This window comes from Pleurodeles waltl, chromosome 5, assembly GCF_031143425.1.
Source record: "Pleurodeles waltl isolate 20211129_DDA chromosome 5, aPleWal1.hap1.20221129, whole genome shotgun sequence".
NCBI lineage: Eukaryota > Metazoa > Chordata > Amphibia > Caudata > Salamandridae > Pleurodeles > Pleurodeles waltl.
Genome location: NC_090444.1, coordinates 1,806,862,474 through 1,806,884,871, shown reverse-complemented (window position 1 = coordinate 1,806,884,871; position 22,398 = coordinate 1,806,862,474). Strand labels below are relative to the sequence as shown.

Genomic DNA, 22,398 nt, shown 5'->3' with positions numbered 1-22,398 from the left:
AAGAATGAAAGGCTGAGTGGACCTGCCGTGAATTGAAGTTATGACCATGAGGTCGAATATAGGCCCCTAAAGTGTGGATACATTAGTCCACGAAGCCACCAGATACAACTAGGCAGCTGAATAAAGACCACTCCCAGCCCACCCTCCCATAGGCCCCTTGCCATGAAGTCTCCTCTGGGCCAATTTGATCCATTTGTTTAAAACCCTCACTGCTGACACTATAAATGTATCAATTGTGCTGGCAATTTTCTTAAAGGGTGAAGACGAGTCGCTTGCAGCTTTTCCTTTACCTACTTTATTTTGATCCCCTGAAGGTCCTACCAGGGTGGTTCAATCTTGGTTCGACGGGGAGCCCAGGCCGGGCTTGACTGGTCGACAATTGGCCAGGTCTTGTACCGGTCTTCGCCCGGGCATGTGCCCAGGTGCGTCCCACGCTGCAGGAGATACCTCCCGCTTTGGTAGCTCCTCTCCGTAGCATCCCCTATACGGAGACTGGTGATATGTAACTACTGGTGTAGAGCAGTGAGAAGGTCAGCTTCCTCCAGCCTGTAAATACGCCTCCGTGAGGCTATTCAAAGCTTTCTACAATCAAGTGCTACATATAATGTAAACCAAAGGCAATGAAGTTATATAGGACTCAAAAAGCAGAGGTGGAAGGCCCAAGCGCCGGACCCAATGACCCTTCTTCTGTCTCCCACCCTCTTTACTCACACATTGAGTCTACTGAGACTGCAGAACGGACAGTGGGGCTCCTTGCAAGTAACAAGCTGAGTGCACGAAGCAGGTCCCAACTAAGCAGCCATTTATCAGCTGGGGAATGTGGGCCTGCACCACACGTCTCCATTTATTTCCTTCAAGAACACGTTTCGTGTATGTGCTCTGAAGTCACATGTCCAGGAGAGTACCTCCCCAAAGTCAAAAGTTGCCTGAACATCACAGCTTTTGTGCACACGGGCGGTGTGGCACATTTATTAACGGCCTCGGTTCGTCAGTGCCACCCCACCACCATGTACACGCTTCCACCAGAGTTCAGATAACCACTCGCCTTGTACACACGTTTCATTGACATTCATTAAGTGTGGGTGTTCTGGACACATACATAACATGGAACTGGAGCTCCTGGGCCTACATTGGACCATACCTGGTGGCTGGAAGAATCATTATTCATTAAGGTCAGCACCTTGAGACCCTCCCGGGTGTTTTGCCACACTTTATAAATCCTCATTGAATGACTGAGGTGCTAGTAAACACACCTACAGAACCATCATCACTGCTGAGACACAGAGATATGTTTAGAGACGTTTTGGCAATCCCATACTCTGGAATGGCTATATGTATTAGGAAATGTGAATATTAAAGGAGTAGAGGTGAGGTCTTCCATATTAAAACATATCAGCTTCCTTGGAAGGTTTTATTGGGGTCCTTGAGAGGAAGCAGTGAAGTTACAGACAAATTGTGTCAAACTGGGCAAAACGCTTCCGCGGTTCATTGTCCCTGTCTGCCAAAACCATGGGAGTGCTTAGGTGTTCAGTGTGCGATAGAAGAAAATATACTCTATATAATGCACACTGCTCAGAAAGGACTTATGTAGATTCTCTGGATGAACTTCAGGGATTTGAAAAGTTAATCTTTTTTTACCTGTTGAAGTAAAAAAAATAAAAACCTCTTAAAAATACTATATGAATGTTGATACTAGACATCCCTGGGTGACTAGAATTTCATCATCCCTGTTTAAGTACTTGAGAAGTCATTGTGAGTTCTCTCCCAATCCACGCCGTGTGCTCCCTGTTTTCCAATTTTGTTTTTTTCTGGTATGTTAATGTTGATCTTATTATTATCATATGTACAGAGATTTGCATAGTTTATAGTAGAAAGAAATTATGTTCCATAAATATATGCCTGAACTACTTAATTTTTTTAAAAAAATAATATAAAACAACCAAAAAAGATATCGCATGTGTAATTGTTGAAGCAAGTTATTCAGTCAAACATTCTGCAACTGTAACATATTATACAACAACTTTAGTGAGCCATTCCGTGCTTTCATAAGACGAGTCCTTCCCACTTTTAAACATTCCACCCATCACTTTCTGTGCGGTCTCAATAAGCCTCCTTAAGTATGTGTATGCCGAGATGTTGGGCACAAGCTTGATATCCACAGGATTCCGCCTGTGCCTCACTTATGAGGCAAACATCTTGAAATGGCTTCAAGGCACACAGGGCTGAAGTGTCAAAAGTGAGTCAGGGCGCTAGAAAAGAGGGATCTCCTACCCACAGTAAAGGCAGCACTCAGCAAGAGATAATGAACTCCCCAATCTGTGGTTGCTTGTAATCCTACTCAGACAGGACGTGGCTTAGCAGTTCTCATTGGACGAAGGGGTGTGGAATATTATAAAATATCTATGTCCCAGCTCCAGAAATCTACTTGTCCGATAACAAATCTGCTTGTCCTTTAAGTACCGTGTATTGAGGTGGCAGATCGTCATAGCGTTCTTACTATGTCAGGACTCTAATAAGAGCCCTCCCTTATTATGTTAAGGGACAAACTATATGAAGGTTTCGATTCTAGCAACCATCTAATTTTGTAACTTTTTGCTAAGTTACAGGGGCTGGAAGCAGCAGTTGCATGGTCTCATAGTTGCAATGCCCTGTGAGTCTGCGCACACCCACAAACTAACACGTTTAGCAGAATTCACCAACACCTCACCAAACTATTTCTACACTTTAAAAAGTTGGAAATTTACTCTTGCCAAGAGTAGAAATAAAACTTATTCCAGGGTGAGGGGCGTAGAGAATGTGAACTTGCAGTTACTCTGCAGATTTTCACAGGAACAAATATACAAGTGTGAAAATGGAGTTCAGGTAGGTTTGTGGTTGTTTTGTTTCCAGGCCTACTTCTGTAAACTCTTATGAATTGCACATGAGTGACTTTCTTGAAAAATCAGTCCCTTGATATATTTTCATGTTGCCCATAAAGGTTTTACACTTATTCTCCTTTACTAATCTTTTTTTGTTTAAATATTTGCAAGCGTCAAACACATTTTACAATGTGATACCTATGATAAATAGTATCTAAAGTTACACAATAATTTAGCAAAACTTTTTCTTTGAGTTGCATTTTTTTGTTTACATTTTATTTTGAAAGCAAATTTGCTTTTGCATATACTCCGGATGCATTCGAGCAGGATTATAGCCTCAAATTATTACATTTTACAAACGTGTACACACCTTTATACCGGAACCACTGTCAGCAGTTGAAGCTGAGCTCATAGCCTGCATCCTCTTAGAGCAGTTGTTCTAACAGTAAAGATACTGAAATAATATAGCCTTAGAACCCGCCGTAGCGGGCTCTACCGGCTATTAAAGGCCCGCTCCCCGCGTTAAATGCCCGAGCCGAAGGCGAGGGCATTTAACAAGGGAGAGGGACTTTAATAGCCGGTAGAGCCCGCTACGGCGGGTTCTAAGGCTATTAGAACATTCTGCCACTCAGGGCAGAATGTTCTATTAAAAAAAAAAAGAAAATGTTCACGGAGCCCGAGGGGATTAAAATCCCCTCGGGCTCCGTGAGGCTTTGTTCACAGCTGTAAAAGCCCGGAGCACTCCATTGTTTTCAATGGAGCTACCAACATTCCAATGTTATAATGAACCATATAGACAAGTTTGAACAACTTATATGTGTGGGTGCAGACCCTGTCTTAGTGGAAGACAATACTCTTTCACAGAGCCATACAGTGGTACTGTAAACGGACAGCTAAATAGTTTGTGCAGCAGGAGTCTGGGTCCATTGGTCCTAAGGACAAAATAAACAAAGACGTCCGTCCTTGATCTCAAACAACATATCCTGGACATAAGGTGATAGTAAGTCCACACCTCTCAGCACCTCCTGGGGCAGCAGTGAGGCTGACTTGCATATGGTTGGGTCCCTTCTGCAATGGCAGGCAAACTAGAAAAATTATTGTGTTGGACTATTGATAGCAAACGCATTCACCCTTTACATGGTGAAATGATTCAGGATATTGGTGACAAGAAGCACAAAGTCCTGTGTGGAGGGGAAGGGGGCATGCCAGGACTGATTTAATACATATTGTCTATGTTTCTAATGGCACTGGGTCAGTAGCTAGGATTAGGCATGTCCATCCATCACTTTGTCTCTTTCATGGGAGGTGGGGGGGGGGGGCAGTATGTGACCCATAGTCCGTCCAGCAGCTTTATCCGGAGTCCAAAAAGGATGCCCGCCAGGTCATTGGCACAAGGGCACAGAGTGTTCTTCTCATGGCAAGAATGTCTTCCTGGCGCAGCCTCCCCGGGGAGGGCAGTGGTGCCCGCAGGTCTGGAGCTGATGAAGTCTCAGACCTGTGACCCTCATTTCTCTTCGTCCTTCCTTGCCTTTTGCTTATTCTAAAAAGAGGGGACTTGCAGCGATGCTCAGAAATGGGTGATGTTACTGGAGCGTGCCCAGCACCCTCTCCTTAGTACATGGTATCGGGAGACCCTGTAAGGAGGGTTAGGACTCCGCAGGTCTCTGTGGTGAACCCTGGATAGGAAGATGACCATCAAGGAGCTAAGTTCGAGTCTCGGCGTCGGCTCAACATCCTGTGATTCTGGGCAAGTCACTTAACCTCCTGTGCCTAGCAAAAGTGAAGGTGTACTTGTGTAATGTAACTTGTGCTCATGTAATGCGCTCTAATACCTCAGGGTCGAGTTTAAGCTTTATAATTCCGCAAAAAAAAGGATCCTTAGAACAGTCTCACATACAGTAAGCAGTAGCCCATCACCACCTTTACAGACCACCTTAGGTGCACCAAACACTACCGCAGCCAGCATCAGTTCTCTTGTACGGCCACGATACTACGCAAGAGATCCAAAAGACACAGAGTGGCTGCAGATCTCCCCCCTGCGGTGCCCTGGAAGCTGCAGAAAAAATGCCTCGGTGAAAGTGCCTGCAGAAATCAGGATGGGTGCTGGACTCCTGCAGACGCAGAACTGGAAGGATGGCTAAATGAGCTGATCATTCGCCAGTGGAACCAAAAGACGACCGACAACCCACCAGATCCATTCCCAACAAAGGTGGCTCAGCCTTTCCTCCTTTCGATGTCTGGTAGAATGAGTACTATGAGTAGGTAATAGTAACATCTATTATTTACAGTGCTTAGAAACTGCAGGTGTATGGTATGAAGTGCTAGATTTAAAAAAAAAAAAAAAACATAAGTTATCATTATTGGACCCAAGACTCTGGAGAGCAATGCACATGCAGAAGCTAAGATGACAAGCAACTCTATTAGGGAAACTGTCTATCGTCCTATCTAAATGCAAACAGAAGATGAGAAAGTATCTAGAAACCTGGGTGGCAAGGGGAGCACAAGCATTGTGCATGCATCTTTGGCCTGTTCTCTCGCTTTCGGCGTGTTCCGATAACGTGCACTAGGTGGCAGAGTTCCCACGTGTAATAAACGTAGAGCGGCAGTGGCGAATACTCGGGTAGGCACACGGCTTCTCGTGTATGTAAGGGCGGCAGCATCACCCCGTGGCTTTTGAAGTTTGTCCTTCAATCTGCCTGGGGGGTCAACCCCAAGAACTTGTCAGTGGTCGCTGGCAGAAAGTTTTTAGGGCCTGGGCAACCTAGGCGCTGCCCCAGGGCCCCAGCCTTTCAAGGGCCCCTGATACAGCCAGCTCTGGTCTGCAGAGAGTTTTCCCCTGATGACCCTGAATCGTTCTTAAACAGTAATATTAGTGAGCTGCTGCTGTGTGACCATATTAACAAGCATTTGCAATGCAATGGGTCTCGCGTTTGCTCGAGTTAGAGCTATTAGTGTTGTAAATTTCTAACTGGACTTTTCTTGCCACATAAATTGAAAATGAAAAGTAAAATAGTTGACATAAGGGAGCTGATTCAAAGCGCCATGGCCGCTATGAGCATGAGCGCGAAGGAGAGACATAAAAGAAAAAAGAAGTTTGCTCACAGTCAAACGTATCGGCAAACGTGCAATTATCCATGTAACAGCGTCAGTCTGCAAGGCAGTAACAAAACCTCCCAAAGGAGGGACAAACATAAGCATTTACCAATGATGATAAAGAATATTTGAAAGGCAAGCCCAGGAACGAATTAAAGATATGGGCGTGCGGTGGGCGTGGTTAAAAGCCCACAGATAGATTACAACAGGCCAGAGAGCTTGCACGCTCGACCTAAAAACACGTCACTATCCCTGAATACTAAATGTAAACACATTTAGAATTTAGACAGTGCTCCTGTGCACTGTCAGTGACCTGGCCAAAGAGGGCATGAAAGGGCTGAAAATGGATCATAAATTCAAAGCTGTTCCCAACAGGGGCCCCCAGAATACGTTTGGCCCAGGGCCCCTAGAATCGTTAAGATGTCCCTGGTCGCTTGAAACAGGAAATATGGTTTTCTGGAGGCCGGCAGAGGCCTCACCACAGCAGGAGCTGCGGTTCACAAGGCCCTGGAGAAGCAGGAACGCCCCTGCCCTCTGGGTCTTTCAGTGAGGAAAATGAGAATGGAATCCCTACCGTTGACGTATAGTGTTACTGGCCCAGATAATATCAGTCTTTTAATTCACTCCGATGTCACTCTGCTCTCAGTAGAAATAAACGTCACCCAACCTTTACAGGACTCGAACCAGCGACGTGCAGTTACCGGACTCAAACAAACTAATGACCATCCTCCACAGGCGGTGCTCAGCCCACTGAGCTACCTTAACTCTCCGTTGCACCTGTATGGGATCCTACTCCATGTCCTCAAATACACTTACTTTTCACTCCAATCCCCCCCAACCCCTCCCAGGAATGTGGCTTAATCACCACAAACCAACGGTGCCACCCCCAGCAGCAGGCTTGGCATAGACGCCATGCACAGCCCCCCAGTGTCCAGCCCTCCTCCACACGTCTCAGGCCCCAGTGTACACAAAGTGGAGGAAGACATGGCGAAACCCATAATATTAACACTTTAAACAGCTTGCGCCACACACCGCTGCTAGCTGGCAAGTTACCAAGTTGAGAAATAACTCAGATATCATTGTTAGAAGGGCGGCTGATATCCACAGGTAGGGGACACACTCTGTATCAGGCACTCGACACACTGAGCTGTCTTTCAATACAAAGAACCTGTGCCCCGTAGGTCCTCTGCAGAGCTCCACAGCAGACGTCCGATGAAATTAGACATCTTAATGGGACCTGCAGGTTCAAACCGATGCACGTAACCTGTGTTCAGCCCACTAAGCTATTTCACCGGAAGTGAGACCTGGTCTTTGCCTGTAACTAACAAATTGCTACTAGGGAAGTTCGTCACCGGCTATCTTAATGCAAGTTGAGCTTGTCAGCGGCAAATTAGAAACTCATTTCTGCAACTGAAGCTTGACCCACTGAGCTGTCCTACTGTGGATGACACCTGGACCCTACAGGTTATCAACAGATAACCCACGATCACAAAACGTATTTATACATCTTACCGTGAACCGAAAGGAAGGGCCTGATTTAGAGTTGGAGAGGATGAAGGGTTACTCCATTGATCAAATTATGATCCAATTATATCCTATGGGAATCGTAATACAGCAGGAAAAATATCTGTCTCGTTTGTGACGGAGTGACCACTCTACCAAACCCTAAATCAGGCCCTATGACTTTAGACTGCAAATAATTCCCTACATCTCTGCCACCGACCCTCAACCCACCATGCTATCTTATCATGAACGGAATGAGACCTGAGCACACAACAGATCGCTGCAGCAGGAGCCGGACCCGGCGGCCTAGCTTAGAGGCTGCGAGTCATCCGTGTGACCCATGTGGGTGCGGACCGTCTCTCTGAGGGTGGTCGGCCGGTGGTGTATTAACTCTAAGGCAAAGGCGCACATGGGATACTCTGCCAGAGCCCGGGGAAGACTCCAAGAACCCCAAAAAGAAATCTGTTCTTCTTGGAAACCCTGGTGTGTCTCACGTCTCCTCCATGCAGAAGATGGAGCCCTGCTATTGGTGAACACCCCCCTAAAAACATCACCTTTATTGCAGAAACATACTGAGAGAATCTAGAAGTCTAAAGGATAGCTCCCTGGGGTCTGCTGCATACATGTGCATATTTACCCATCCCTGCACACCTAACCGGTAATGTGGGGTACACAATCTTTCTTCTGGCCGGTGTGTCGGACATCAGTAAATACCTGATGTCCCTTACTCGCCTCTCGTATTCGAAGTCGGCGCTTAAGTTATTTAAATATACCTATCCATCCAGGCGAGCCCTGCCCGTCAGTGCCAGCCACGTCATCTCGCTAGCCGCAGGGCCCGGTTGGCACTTACCGGCGATGATGTTAGTCTGTTGCTTAAATATAGATACCCGTCCATCAATTCTACCCCCCTCCCACCCCACTACTGTCAAGCACATAACGTATGTAGTCGGAGTGTCTGTATCCCACGGAATAACCCTCGTCCCTGATGTTAGTCTGCTCATTAAATATACCTACCCACCCTGGCATCCCCGCCCGTCAGTGCCAGCAGTGGCGTAGAGTGGCGGGTGCAGGGGGGGGCGGCCGCACCGGGCGCAACATCTTGGAAGAGACTAAGGCGGTCATTCTGACCGCGGCGGTCGGCGGTCGCCGCCCGCCAAGCGGTTCCCGCTGAAAGACCGATCCGCGGTCAAAAGACCGCGGCGGCCATTCCGGCTTTCCCGCTGGGCCGGCGGGCGACCGCCAGAAGACCGCCGGCCGGCCCAGCGGGAAAGCCCCTTCAACAATGAAGCCGGCTCGGAATGGAGCCGGCGGAGTTGCAGGGGTGCGACGGGTGCAGTGGCACCCGTCGCGATTTTCACTGTCTGCAAAGCAGACAGTGAAAATCTTTGTGGGGCCCTGTTAGGGGGCCCCTGCACTGCCCATGCCAGTGGCATGGGCAGTGCAGGGCCCCCACGGCACCCGTTCCCGCCATCCTGGTCCTGCCGGTGGACACCGCCAGAAACAGGCTGGCGGGAAGGCGGTCGGAATCCCCATGGCGGTGCTGCAAGCAGCGCCGCCATGGCGGATTCCCTGGGCCAGCGGGAAACCGCCGGCTCCCCTTTTCTGACCGCGGCTTTACCGCCGCGGTCAGAATCGCCCAGGAAGCACCGCCAGCCTGTTGGCGGTGCTTCCGCCGCCCTCCGCCATGGCGGTCATGGACCGCCAGGGTCAGAATGACCCCCTAAATCCACGGGTTAGGGGGCGCAAATTACTTGCCTTGCCCCGGGTTAGGGGGCGCAAATTACTTGCCTTGCCCCGGGTGCTGACAACCCACGCTACGCCACTGAGTGCCAGGGATGGTGGTTGGTACCTACTGGCGTCCGCTCTGCACTGCTGCTCCGGTCACGGGCCTCTGGTCCCGGCCGGGCCGCCGTGGTCATCAGTATTGGCGGCCACGGGTCCCGGCGTCACGTGGTGAGCAGATGGGCCGACTCCCCTCATTCAAGCCCCATTGTGGCCGGAGCGACGGCACGGCGAGCGCCATCTTCAGGCGCTGGGGCCAGGGCGTTCCCTCCTCCCCCTTCCCATCCCGCGCTTAGCGCGCATCCAAAACTTATGCCGCCCTGACATGCCACAGGCTGGCACCCAGCGCACGCACTGGACACACGCACACCGTGGCACACGCCCCACAGGGCGCAGCAGACTGGCCACCCAAAAACACATCTCTCCACCCTGCGCCCGGCGCGTAAAGCCCTCTTCATGTGTCGTCCGAATGAGCCGAGGGTCCGCGCACAGGGCAAAGGCAGGGGCTTCTGCTTCCAGGCAGGGGCAGCGGTGCACCCTAGGGCACCTCCTCTCGACACATGTCCCACAGGGCGCAGCAGACTGGCACCCAGATACACCTCTCCATCCTACGCCAGGCGCGTAAAGCCCTCTTATCGGCTTCATGTGTCCTCGGATGAGCCTCCATGTCCGTGCACCGGGCAAGGCGTGGGGCGTCTGCTTCCAGGCAGGGTCAGCGCTCTATCCCAGGCCTCCCGAGGGCACCTCCTCTCGACACATGTCCCACAGGACGCAGCAGACTGGCACCCAGATACACCTCTCCATCCTACGCCAGGCGCGTAAAGCCCTCTTATCGGCTTCATGTGTCCTCGGGATGAGCATCCATGTCCGTGCACCGGGCAAGGTCTGGGGCGTCTGCTTCCAGGCAGGGGCAGCGCTCTATCCCAGGCCTCCCGAGGGCACCCCCTCTCGACACGTCCCACACGGCGCGGCAGACTGGCACCCAGATACACCTCTCCATCCTACGCCAGGCGTGTAAAGCCCTCTTATCGGCTTCATGTGTCCTCGGATGAGCCTCCATGTCCGTGCACCGGGCAAGGCGTGGGGCGTCTGCTTCCAGGCAGGGTCAGCGCTCTATCCCAGGCCTCCCGAGGGCACCTCCTCTCGACACATGTCCCACAGGGCGCAGCAGACTGGCACCCAGATACACCTCTCCATCCTACGCCAGGCGCGTAAAGCCCTCTTATCGGCTTCATGTGTCCTCGGGATGAGCCTCCATGTCCGTGCACCGGGCAAGGTCTGGGGCGTCTGCTTCCAGGCAGGGGCAGCGCTCTATCCCAGGCCTCCCGAGGGCACCCCCTCTCGACACGTCCCACACGGCGCAGCAGACTAGCACCCAGATACACCTCTCCATCCTACGCCAGGCGCGTAAAGCCCTCTTATCGGCTTCATGTGTCCTCGGGATGAGCCTCCATGTCCGTGCACCGGGCAAGGTCTGGGGCGTCTGCTTCCAGGCAGGGGCAGTGCTCTATCCCAGGCCTCCCGAGGGCACCCCCTCTCGACACGTCCCACACGGCGCGGCAGACTGGCACCCAGATACACCTCTCCATCCTACGCCAGGCGCGTAAAGCCCTCTTATCGGCTTCATGTGTCCTCGGATGAGCCTTCATGTCCGTGCACCGGGCAAGGCGTGGGGCGTCTGCTTCCAGGCAGGGGCAGCGCTCTATCCCAGGCCTCCCGAGGGCACCCCCTCTCGACACATCCCACACGGCGCGGCAGACTGGCAACCAGATACACCTCTCCATCCTCCGCCTGGCGCGTAAAGCCCTCTGTCGGCTTCGTGTGTCCTCGAGATGAGCCTCCATGTCCGTGCACCGGGCAAGGTCTGGGGCGTCTGCTTCCAGGCAGGGGCAGCGCTCTATCCCAGGCCTCCCGAGGGCACCCCCTCTCGACACATGTCCCACACGGCGCGGCAGACTGGCACCCAGATACACCTCTCCATCCTCCGCCTGGCGCGTAAAGCCCTCTTATCGGCTTCATGTGTCCTCGGGATGAGCCTCCATGTCCGTGCACCGGGCAAGGCGTGGGGCGTCTGCTTCCAGGCAGGGTCAGCGCTCTATCCCAGGCCTCCCGAGGGCACCTCCTCTCGACACATGTCCCACAGGGCGCAGCAGACTGGCACCCAGATACACCTCTCCATCCTACGCCAGGCGCGTAAAGCCCTCTTATCGGCTTCATGTGTCCTCGGGATGAGCCTCCATGTCCGTGCACCGGGCAAGGTCTGGGGCGTCTGCTTCCAGGCAGGGGCAGCGCTCTATCCCAGGCCTCCCGAGGGCACCCCCTCTCGACACGTCCCACACGGCGCAGCAGACTAGCACCCAGATACACCTCTCCATCCTACGCCAGGCGCGTAAAGCCCTCTTATCGGCTTCATGTGTCCTCGGGATGAGCCTCCATGTCCGTGCACCGGGCAAGGTCTGGGGCGTCTGCTTCCAGGCAGGGGCAGTGCTCTATCCCAGGCCTCCCGAGGGCACCCCCTCTCGACACGTCCCACACGGCGCGGCAGACTGGCACCCAGATACACCTCTCCATCCTACGCCAGGCGCGTAAAGCCCTCTTATCGGCTTCATGTGTCCTCGGATGAGCCTCCATGTCCGTGCACCGGGCAAGGCGTGGGGCGTCTGCTTCCAGGCAGGGGCAGCGCTCTATCCCAGGCCTCCCGAGGGCACCCCCTCTCGACACGTCCCACACGGCGCGGCAGACTGGCAACCAGATACACCTCTCCATCCTCCGCCTGGCGCGTAAAGCCCTCTGTCGGCTTCGTGTGTCCTCGAGATGAGCCTCCATGTCCGTGCACCGGGCAAGGTCTGGGGCGTCTGCTTCCAGGCAGGGGCAGCGCTCTATCCCAGGCCTCCCGAGGGCACCCCCTCTCGACACATGTCCCACACGGCGCGGCAGACTGGCACCCAGATACACCTCTCCATCCTCCGCCTGGCGCGTAAAGCCCTCTTATCGGCTTCATGTGTCCTCGGGATGAGCCTCCGTGTCCGTGCACCGGGCAAGGTCTGGGGCGTCTGCTTCCAGGCAGGGGCAGCGCTCTATCCCAGGCCTCCCGAGGGCACCCCCTCTCGACACATGTCCCACACGGCGCGGCAGACTGGCACCCAGATACACCTCTCCATCCTCCGCCTGGCGCGTAAAGCCCTCTTATCGGCTTCATGTGTCCTCGGGATGAGCCTCCATGTCCGTGCACCGGGCAAGGTCTGGGGCGTCTGCTTCCAGGCAGGGTCAGCGCTCTATCCCAGGCCTCCCGAGGGCACCTCCTCTCGACACATGTCCCACAGGGCGCAGCAGACTGGCACCCAGATACACCTCTCCATCCTACGCCAGGCGCGTAAAGCCCTCTTATCGGCTTCATGTGTCCTCGGATGAGCCTCCATGTCCGTGCACCGGGCAAGGCGTGGGGCGTCTGCTTCCAGGCAGGGGCAGCGCTCTATCCCAGGCCTCCCGAGGGCACCCCCTCTCGACACGTCCCACACGGCGCAGCAGACTAGCACCCAGATACACCTCTCCATCCTCCGCCTGGCGCGTAAAGCCCTCTTATCGGCTTCATGTGTCCTCGGATGAGCCTCCATGTCCGTGCACCGGGCAAGGCGTGGGGCGTCTGCTTCCAGGCAGGGGCAGCGCTCTATCCCAGGCCTCCCGAGGGCACCCCCTCTCGACACGTCCCACACGGCGCAGCAGACTAGCACCCAGATACACCTCTCCATCCTCCGCCTGGCGCGTAAAGCCCTCTTATCGGCTTCATGTGTCCTCGGATGAGCCTCCATGTCCGTGCACCGGGCAAGGCGTGGGGCGTCTGCTTCCAGGCAGGGGCAGCGCTCTATCCCAGGCCTCCCGAGGGCACCCCCTCTCGACACGTCCCACACGGCGCAGCAGACTAGCACCCAGATACACCTCTCCATCCTCCGCCTGGCGCGTAAAGCCCTCTTTGTCGGCTTCGTGTGTCCTCGAGATGAGCGAGGAGGCCACGTCCGCGCAAAGGGCAGGCCAGGGCGTCTACCTCAGACGTCCCTAAGGACATCCTCTTCCCCATCAGTACCAGGCGTGAAACAATCCAATATCTCCCCTTCACTCCTCCAGCCTCACCTCCAGGCGCGCATCACGTACAAGTCCTTCTCTGCCGGGCTCTCCATTAATCGACCCCTCTCGGACACGCTCTGCCTGGCTGGGGCTCCCAAGTCCAGCAGCTGCTGCATGGTACAGCCGAAGCACCCCGAACTTACTTACGTAAAGACACCACTCGAAAGCGGCACCAAGTGTTCTTTGCGTCAACTCACTTCCGTCTCCGAGCCTCCTGTCCTCGGGGTGCAAGACTCACATCCTGGTGTACTGCGCCGGGTTAAATTGTATTTGTACAAGTACCCCTGACGGCTGACAAGGCTTCGACGTGAGTTGATGGTTTCTGTTCACCACCCCTCCCCGTTGTTTATGAAGCTTACGTTCCTCTCAGGAGTAACCTTGCGCCATTAAAACTAAAAAACTCAAATGTCTGATGAGATTAGAGAGTATGGACAGGTGGGTGGGAGGCAGGGTGCGCGCGCACAACGGAGTCTGACTCGTTTCTGCACGCACTGTTGGGGGGCGGGGTGGGTTTTCTGTGCAATGTTTGTGTTTATAGAATCACAACTGAGAACTTTTATCCTCTTCGTACAATTATCTGCCAACTTGGCTTGTTTGTTACTATAAAACTCAATAAAATTCGTTGTGGGAAAAAAAAGAATGGCAAATAAATGAAACTTCGCCCCCACGTGCAGGTGCATCCAGACCTTACATAACAATGGGGCGACCCTTGCAAATAACAATGGGATGACGATTACATTTACGGTTATTTCTGAAAAGGTATAGGGTTTGGGATACGATTAATCGGCGTGTTATTATTTACGGACACGCGCTTCCAGAGGATATGCCTGGTGAGCGTTTTTGGAAGCACAGGGTTGGCAGCAGAGGAGAGGGCCCTGACCCTGGAGGAAGCCCGGAGCCTCGCTGTTGGACGTGGTGGACGGATGGGAGCTCCACATGACTACAAGGGAACTAGCTGATAATGAGGATGGGGGACCAGATGAAGGGATATTACCTTGCTGAAGGCCCGAGGCCAGGACTCGAGGGGACCCCGAGTGCAGGTGGGCTAGGACTCCCATAGGGCATCCCTGGATGGTAGGCATTGATCCCGGAGGGCTCCCTCCCTGTCTCCCATTGGGCTGGGTGTGACCCTAAACTTCCCACCTACACCGCAACCCCCTATCCACCATCACCGATACTGCTAAGACACTCCTCTGGGACAATAGGATTTGCACGAGCACAGTTAAAGTTTACACGTTAACTGCTATGGTTTTTCTTTGTATGTTTTTTTGTGGTTTTACATAGCGCAAACTCGACCCAAAGGCATTGGAGCGCTTTACACAAGCACCAGTTACGTTACACAAGCAGGGAGATTAAGGGCCTGATTACGAGTGTGGCGGTCCTCAGACCGCCACAATCGCAGTGGCTGTCGGACCGCCAATGGTTGTGGCAGTCCGACCACCACATTACGAGGTTGGCGGCAGCCACAACAATCTACCACCATCTTTGCCGGGATACTCGATCCTGACAGGCTGACGGTGGGGCAGGTTGTAATCAGCCAGGGCAGCGCTGAAGTCGCCGCCGCCCTGCTGATTACGACCTGGTTCTCTGCCAGCCTTTTCATGACTGTTTTACCGCCATGAAAAGGCCGGTGGAAAAGAGGTGGCAAGCTGCTGCCACTTTCGCGCCTGGCTGACGGGCAGACACCTTGGTTTTCGCCCGTCAGCCTAGCCGGAAAATAGTAATGTGCCCAGCGGGGAGGTAGCCGGCAAAGCAGCAGCCTCCCCCTCAGAGGTTCGGCAGACAGGTCATCCTGCCCGCCGACCTCGTAATCAGGCCCTAAGTGAACGCAGAAATTTCACAAGTCCTATCAGAACATAGCACAACCTGTTTTATTATAACCTGCTGTCAATGAAAACTGATAAGTGTATTCCATTTTATTGTGCTTACCAAAATGCCAAAAAACAAGTGTATATAAAAAGTTTTACTGCAGCTCAGTCGAAGCCCTGGATGGCCAGTTTAGCCAAAGAGCCAGGTCTTGAGGTCCTTCCTGAATTGAGGCAGAGAGGGAGACTGCCTGGGATGAAGAGTAAGAGGTCCAGGTCTTAGCAACAAGGTAGGAGAATCATCTTCCTCTGGCTGTGGTCTCGCGGATCTGTGGGACGGTGGCCAGGGCCAGGTGAGTGGAACGGAGCTGTCTGGTGGGCGTGTGGAAGGTGAGGTGGTGGTTGAGGTAAACAGCTCCAATGTTGTGGAGGGCCTTGTAGCCGTGCATGAGGAAAATCCACGCACCTTTCCGATACCCTGTCCAAAGTACAGGTAAGATGGGCAAGATTTCTCAGCGGCACAAAATGCCCTGGGCCCTTTGCGACTATTGCCATCCATCAACATTATTCCAGCTTTATGAAAAAGCATACAGATAACATGTCCAGATCCAAGGCTGCCTTTGTGGTGGGGGCACCAACACCAAATAACTTTCCTGGCGCACCCCTGGCTCTTCACGTCAATGGATCATCCTTGTCTCAAAGACTTATCAACTTGTCCTCTTCTTCAACTGGACTCTATGTCCAGCCCCTGGAAGGGCAGACCCCGGTTTCTGCAGGACTCCTTGTCCAGTCGCTGAGAGGAGGGGCCCTTGTGTCTGTAGTATTCCATGTCCAGCCTCTGAGGAGAGGGATCCCCTGTATATAGAAACCCCCCAGTGTCTGTAGGACTCCTTGTCCAGCCTCTGAGGAGAGGGGCCCTGTATATGCAGCCCCCTGTGTCTGTAGGACTCCTTCTCCAGCCTCTGGGGAGAGGGGCCCAGTATATGCAGCCCCCTGTGTCTGTAGGACTCCTTGTCCAAACTCTGAGAGGGGGGGGCCTGTATGTACAGGACTCCATATCCTGCCTGTGAGAGGAGGGTCCCTATTTACACAAGACTGTCCCCTAAGAGTAGGGGCCCCTGAGTCTGCAAGACTTGAGCTGCAGATAGGAGGCGTCCCCGTACAAGGCTCCATCCCCCAAGAGGAGCGCCTCACATGACTGTAGGACTCTATGTCCAGCCGCTCAGAGTAGGGGCCCCTGCATGGGCAAGGCTCCATCCTCTCAGAGGAGGGGCCCCTGTGTAAACAGAGCTCAGTGTCCATCCTCTGAGACATGGGCCCCTTTCTGGATAAGACTCAGTGCCAGTCCCTGAAAGGAGGGTGCCCCCACTCCATCTCTGGCCTCTGAGAGGAGGGTGGGGGCTCTAAGCTTCAACTCCATCCCCAGCTCCTGGAAGGAGGGGCCCCTGTGTGAACAGGACTACACTCACTTTTTGAGAGGAAAGACACCTGTTGGCACAGGTCTCCATGTCCATCCCCTGATAAAAGGGTCCCTGTGCGCACAGGTCTCCATATCCAACACCTTAGAGGAGGGACCCCTGTGTGTTCAGGACTCTCTCCAGGGCTGTGAAGATTACTTAAGTGGTTTTGGCGCCAGCAAGGCCTGCAGAATCCTCACCAAGAGGCCAATTAAGTCAATGATACAAATCCGCTCTCTAATTGGCTACCCTGCCAAGCGGAATTAATGTCACTGAATCTTTCTCACTCCTGTCATTGACATGCTTGAGATGCACTGGGTGGAAGCTGCCATGTGCTGTATCCAAGCCACCCTCTCCCTCCCTGGAGCCCAGAGGACACTGCTTTAGTGTGGGCTGTCCCACCACGGATCAGGGGCGCAGAAGTCCCCGTGGAAGAGTCTCACCCCAGAATCTCAACCCCTGTGGCACTGGCGTCGCGAGATGAGCTTTGCCCGGCCTCAGCGGAGCTCGCGCCACTAAGTGGATTCACCAGGCTCTGCTCGCGCCCCTAATCCCAGGGATAAGGAGTGGCACGTGGCACCCAGCTTCACTCTGCCAGCGCTCTGCCCTGCCAAGGGCTCCACTCTACTTCCGGTCCAGAGACCTGGGGTCCGGCGGGGTCACCAGCTGTAGGTATAGACGTACTTTACGAAATGGGGACCCAGGCTCGGAGGGGCAACTGAGTTTATACGCTTCACCAGCCAGAGTGTCACTGTGGATGAGAAAGAAAACAAGCAGTTGTAAATCCAACACGTCTGGCATCGGCTCCAGGCTTTTTGATTTCGCCATTGCTGCTCGTATTTTGTCATGGCTTTTGTAAAACTTTATTGTTGGGTGAGCAACAAGGCTTTCGCCAGCATTAAAGTAAAAACACTGCCTAATGAAAAATCTTTTTTTTTTCTCTCAAAAATCACACTTAGCCGTAGTACTGACGGGAACTACTCTGCGCCAATGTGCTCATTGTCCTGATATGTTAAAAAGCAGAGAGCTGTCGCTTACAGAGAAATTCGCTAACGGCTAAAGCGGGTTCATGCTATATGCTGTAGTGGGTGGGGAAAAATGTGGATTACACAGAAACGGACCAGTGGATGGACAGGAATGGCTGAAATCCCCTATGAAGTATAATATATTTAATTTTAATAAAATCAAAAGGTCTTGGCTAACACAAGACCTGAACAAGCACTGGCAAACGCAGTAGGCCTCACCCTTGGGACAGATTGGCTTTGCCAATGGTTTTTAGTGATGCGGTACAGCTTGGCTAAATAAGAATTAAAAACAGCTTATGACGACCCATGTAGTTGCGTGCACCACGCATCATGCTGCACTTACAGAATGACGCAAGTACTTTTTACTTTTTATTTACCAATCAATGTCTATTTCATTTGAACAGCCCCAAATCGATAATCAAATTAAATTGATGTTTGGCAATCAAGCTCCAATGCCCCTTTAACAAAATGTCTTTATATATGAATTCTTTGGTCTCTAGTGCATTTTAGGGAAAGGATCTTTATTTAGCCTTCAAACCCTACTTTCAGACCTGAGCCCAGATAAGCCTTCCAGCTGCAATCAGATTGCAAGTTGGGCCTAACAGCAGCCGTGCTGGGGTGAACTCCCACAGCAGTGACATTAGCATGGATGCTACCGTTTGGAAAATCTAAACAGGGGCATGTTGCGAAGGAAAGACAGAAAAATATTTTGACCCTTTATCTTCTATTGATGTCAAGGATATAGTAGATTAGTTTTTTAAAATGTGAAATAAAATAGGGTGACTTCTTAGCTAGGTATGTTTGGCATGCATACCTAACTTCAAGGTGCCCCCGCCCAGCCAGCCAAAGGACTAGTCTTCAAAAGCTGAGTTCTGGGTCCATACTCAGGCTGGGAAAGAGACCATTCGTCACACAACCTGAAAAAAACATTGGCGATCACGGACAACACAAAAACTGTGTAATATAACGCCCCACCACACAATCCCGACTCCCCAAAACCCATGTAATCTATCAATTTTCTTAGACAGCACGTCATGGGAATGATCGTAAAATACTGATAGACAAAATAGTTTCCAGAGTGAAAGCAAAAAAAATGTTGCAGCTAAATCCATGATAATCTTCAAGCCAACTTAATAAGAGATTGTAGGAGGCCAACAACTTGGACCAAACAGCAAGAAAAAAATGGAGACGCCTAGAGGCAGTTTTGCATGGAAACGCACATTGCAGCTATGATCTGTTCTATTACAATACCTTTTTAAATATAGTGGCTCAAACGCCACTTTTCTGTGTCTGTGAATTGTAAATAACAGACATTACTGTTACTCAATTTTGCTGCACTTTCAAGGCGTTGCCACAAAGCGCTCTTGAACCCTTCGACACGTCCTCAGCGTTCCACAACACACATTTATTAAGAGACATGTGAAGAGGCCACAGAATGTCCATTATTGTCTACACTGCTTGAAGGACATGCCCGCTAGTCTCACTGCAGTGTTGTAGCATAATAACCATATTTAAAATGTTTCATATTTATTGTGAGAAAATATTAGCTGTGACTTCATTGCTGGGACAGTAAATTCTCGTTTCAAAAAGTGAGCTTGGTGTGAAAAAGTTTGAAGACCACTGTTACAGAGGAAGCAACCAGGGGGGCATATGAACATGCATACAAAAGCAATCTGTAATAGTTAAAAACAGGCATTGACTAAGCCAGTAGATATGGTCTTGTTAAGCTGGTTCAGTGGATAAAGTATTGGCCCACCAGCCCTAGCACTGAAGTGTCCTCCTTTTGTGTGCAGATGTGCATGTGGGAGTAGGCCATTGCCATCGCTCAGTGCAGAAGAGACAATGGCTGAAGCAGGCTGACTGACTGCCCAATGATCTATGCTGTAGTGGGTGGAAGCAAAACATGATTGACAGCTGAACAAACCAAAGGATGAAGAGGGCTGGTCCAAAACCCCACTATGCATGCATATGTATATATTCTGTGTTTATTTGAAACTAGATATCACTGTTGAAACACCTAACTTAGCTGCTAGACCAGGTTTTTAAAAAGTGGGGAAAAACAAGCACTGGCAAAACCAATAGGTCTGCACTGGATGCCAGCCTTTTGGTTTTTCAATGCTTGTTTTGTATTGCAATGGTTTTATTGTTAGAGGAGCTGCCAGGTCCTCACCAATAACAAAAAAGGATAAAAGCAAAAAAAATATATGTTGGTCTAAAAAAGTACAATTGACATAGTAGTCCCCAGTACTTATGAGAACTAATTTGTGTGCAGGTGTGCTCCTTGTGAGAGAAAGAATGCAATCACTCACAGTGAATTTAGCCAATGACTGAGGTGGGCTGACTCACTGGTCCATGAATTATGCTATAGTGGGTGATAGAAACATGTGAATGACACAATGACTGACTAGTGGATGAAGAGAGCTGGAAGAGGCCCCTATAAGTAAGTATATCATACATATATTCTCAGTCAAATCAAAAGGTCTTGGCAAATGCCAGACCTACAAAACACCCCTAAAATGCAATTCCCACAAATAATCAGGAAGGCAAAGATGCAAAACTGCACAATCCAGGCAGAACCTCACCTGTCTGTCATTACAGTGAAAGACCACAGCTTGTGGTGCTAAATTGCTTTTCAGGGATAGCATTAAACTGGACACCCATTAAAATAAATATGGAAAGCGCACTCAGATATCTGGGGCCAATGTCCTAGTAGGTGAAGGTTTGATCCTAGGAACATGCTGTTCGTGACACGCCCTACAGCAAAAACCATGGCCGGCGGGAGAAGGCTGGGCTGGGAGAAAAAGCAGCGTCACGGTGAAGCCTTGCAGCTCCCTGTACAATGTCAGGAAATGGAGACATAAATACTGCCGTTCTTGCATTAATGATGCATTTATTTGGCAGGATGTACTGACTTATGCTGGAATGGAAGTGAAGTTGAATTGAATTTAGAATGAGGGAGATTTCCCGTCAGGCCCCCCTTGCTCTCTGTGCAGTGTCTCAAGATCTGGATAATAAATTCAATTCTAGGAGCAAATGTGACCTTGTTTGTCTTCATGCAACAGAAAAATTCTGAGAAAGATCATCTACAGGTGTTTGCTTTCCAGAGAGAAAATCGGTAGAGGGATTCCTCACAAAGATCTTCCCGGCGCTCCACAAAGACACAATTGGCTGAAGATCACCCACGGTTACTGGGTCTCTAGAGCGGTACAATTGGATACCGAATCCTGCCAAGACGCTGGACTGTGTAACAGTGGGTGAGAGATCACCTTACGCAGGGCTCAACCAACGTCCATGTCACAGTGACTCACAAAACAACCGTTTTTCAAATTAGATCCTGCAAATGATTCCTTCAGTCTAATGGATTTCAATTCAACATAGGCGGTGCAGAATTGTCAGTGTACTCTTGCTGGACCCTCCAATTACTCTCTCTCTCTTTGCATCCACTCTCTCTCTTCCCTAACTTTGCTCTCTACTCCTGGCATGCCCCTTTTCTGAAGAGCCCGTTAAAATTCACTCTCAATCTCTTTCAGCTCTCACACCCGTAGCCTCCTCTCTCTCAACATCCACTGATCCCTTAATAAAGACATAGTATTACACTTCCGGTCTCTAAGTATAAATGAAGAAACAAAACAAGCATTGGCAGTGCCAATAGGTCTGGCTTTAAAGTATGTTGTATGGTAATGTGAAGCACTAAGTAAATAGCATGGGCATGAGTATGTACTTGTGTGGACGCAATGAGCTGTAGAATAATATTCGTGTAGGTTAAAAGGTTAGGTGACAATTGCACCGTGAAGCCAGACCTAAAAATCCATGTAGTTTAACAACTGTCGTCCTCCCATCAACTGCTGCCAGGGAAAAACAACATAAATTACCTAGTTACCAAAGACACATTAGTAGCATTTCAGTGTAATGTGTGTGTTCTGAAAGTGTAAGCTGAGACAATTATATAAACAAAGTGATCACAGCAGTGGGAGGGCAAGCACTTTTTTGTGGAAGAACACATCTTCTGCCTAATGCAAAACATGTACTCCTGGCTCCCAATGTGTGGGTGGAGCCAACATACCTCTCTAGTAATGCTCCCATAATTGTTTGGCAACAGCTGCACTGTCAAGCCATGCCGTAAAAATATAGAGAACATAGAGAAGAGTTCATTCTTTTACCAGAGTTTGAAACGTCCCTCCTGACGCTTGGCCATCAATGTTCCAACAAGCACTAGCTAATGCGTTCTGGAAGAAAGAAGCCCACTCAGATGAGCTCTGGGAGAACCAACCTAATGACCTGACAGTGTCATACAGTGTTAATAATAACAACGTACAGTTTTCTGTTTTAGATATATACACAAATATATATGTATACTTCTGTCCTTGTTTAGTTTTAAAAATGGAACAGTACAGACATTAGGAGGCCAATTTACAAGGGAATTTAAGAACAGGTAAAAGAGTACTCCTGCAGTAAAGGACTCTTACATGTCATTGTGAATTAGCCAAAAATAATCTAAAATGAGAGCAGCATCAGAGGCCGTGGTGAAGGTATTGCCACCGAGGGGAGAGCACAGAACCTTGCACTCAAGGAACAGAACATGCGGAGGATCCCCGCAGGCCTCTGACCAAGGCTCCTGTCCAAGGGTCTGTAGCGAGAGATGACGACAGTGGGGAGCTCAAGGTGCCAGATGAGTATGCAGGGGACAAGGTGAGTAAAGCAGTAGCAAGACTGCCATGATCCCAGGTCCTAGTAATTAATGACCCTGTCAAGT

The 22,398-nt window shown here is 50.9% G+C and overlaps 1 protein-coding gene across 4 annotated transcripts in view; it reads right to left on the bottom strand.

Moving 5' to 3' along the window:
* TMEM63B (transmembrane protein 63B) overlaps positions 1-22,398 on the bottom strand; it is a 241,945-nt gene that overhangs the window by 135,832 nt on the left and 83,715 nt on the right. The window contains exon 1 of one of the 4 annotated variants that reach the window (XM_069236284.1): positions 13,365-13,383. The exons of the other annotated variants lie outside the window; for them this stretch is intronic. The gene's annotated coding sequence lies outside the window, so the exon portion shown is untranslated. Of the gene's footprint in view, positions 1-13,364; positions 13,384-22,398 lie in introns of those variants that run through there. 4 annotated transcript variants of the gene reach the window in all.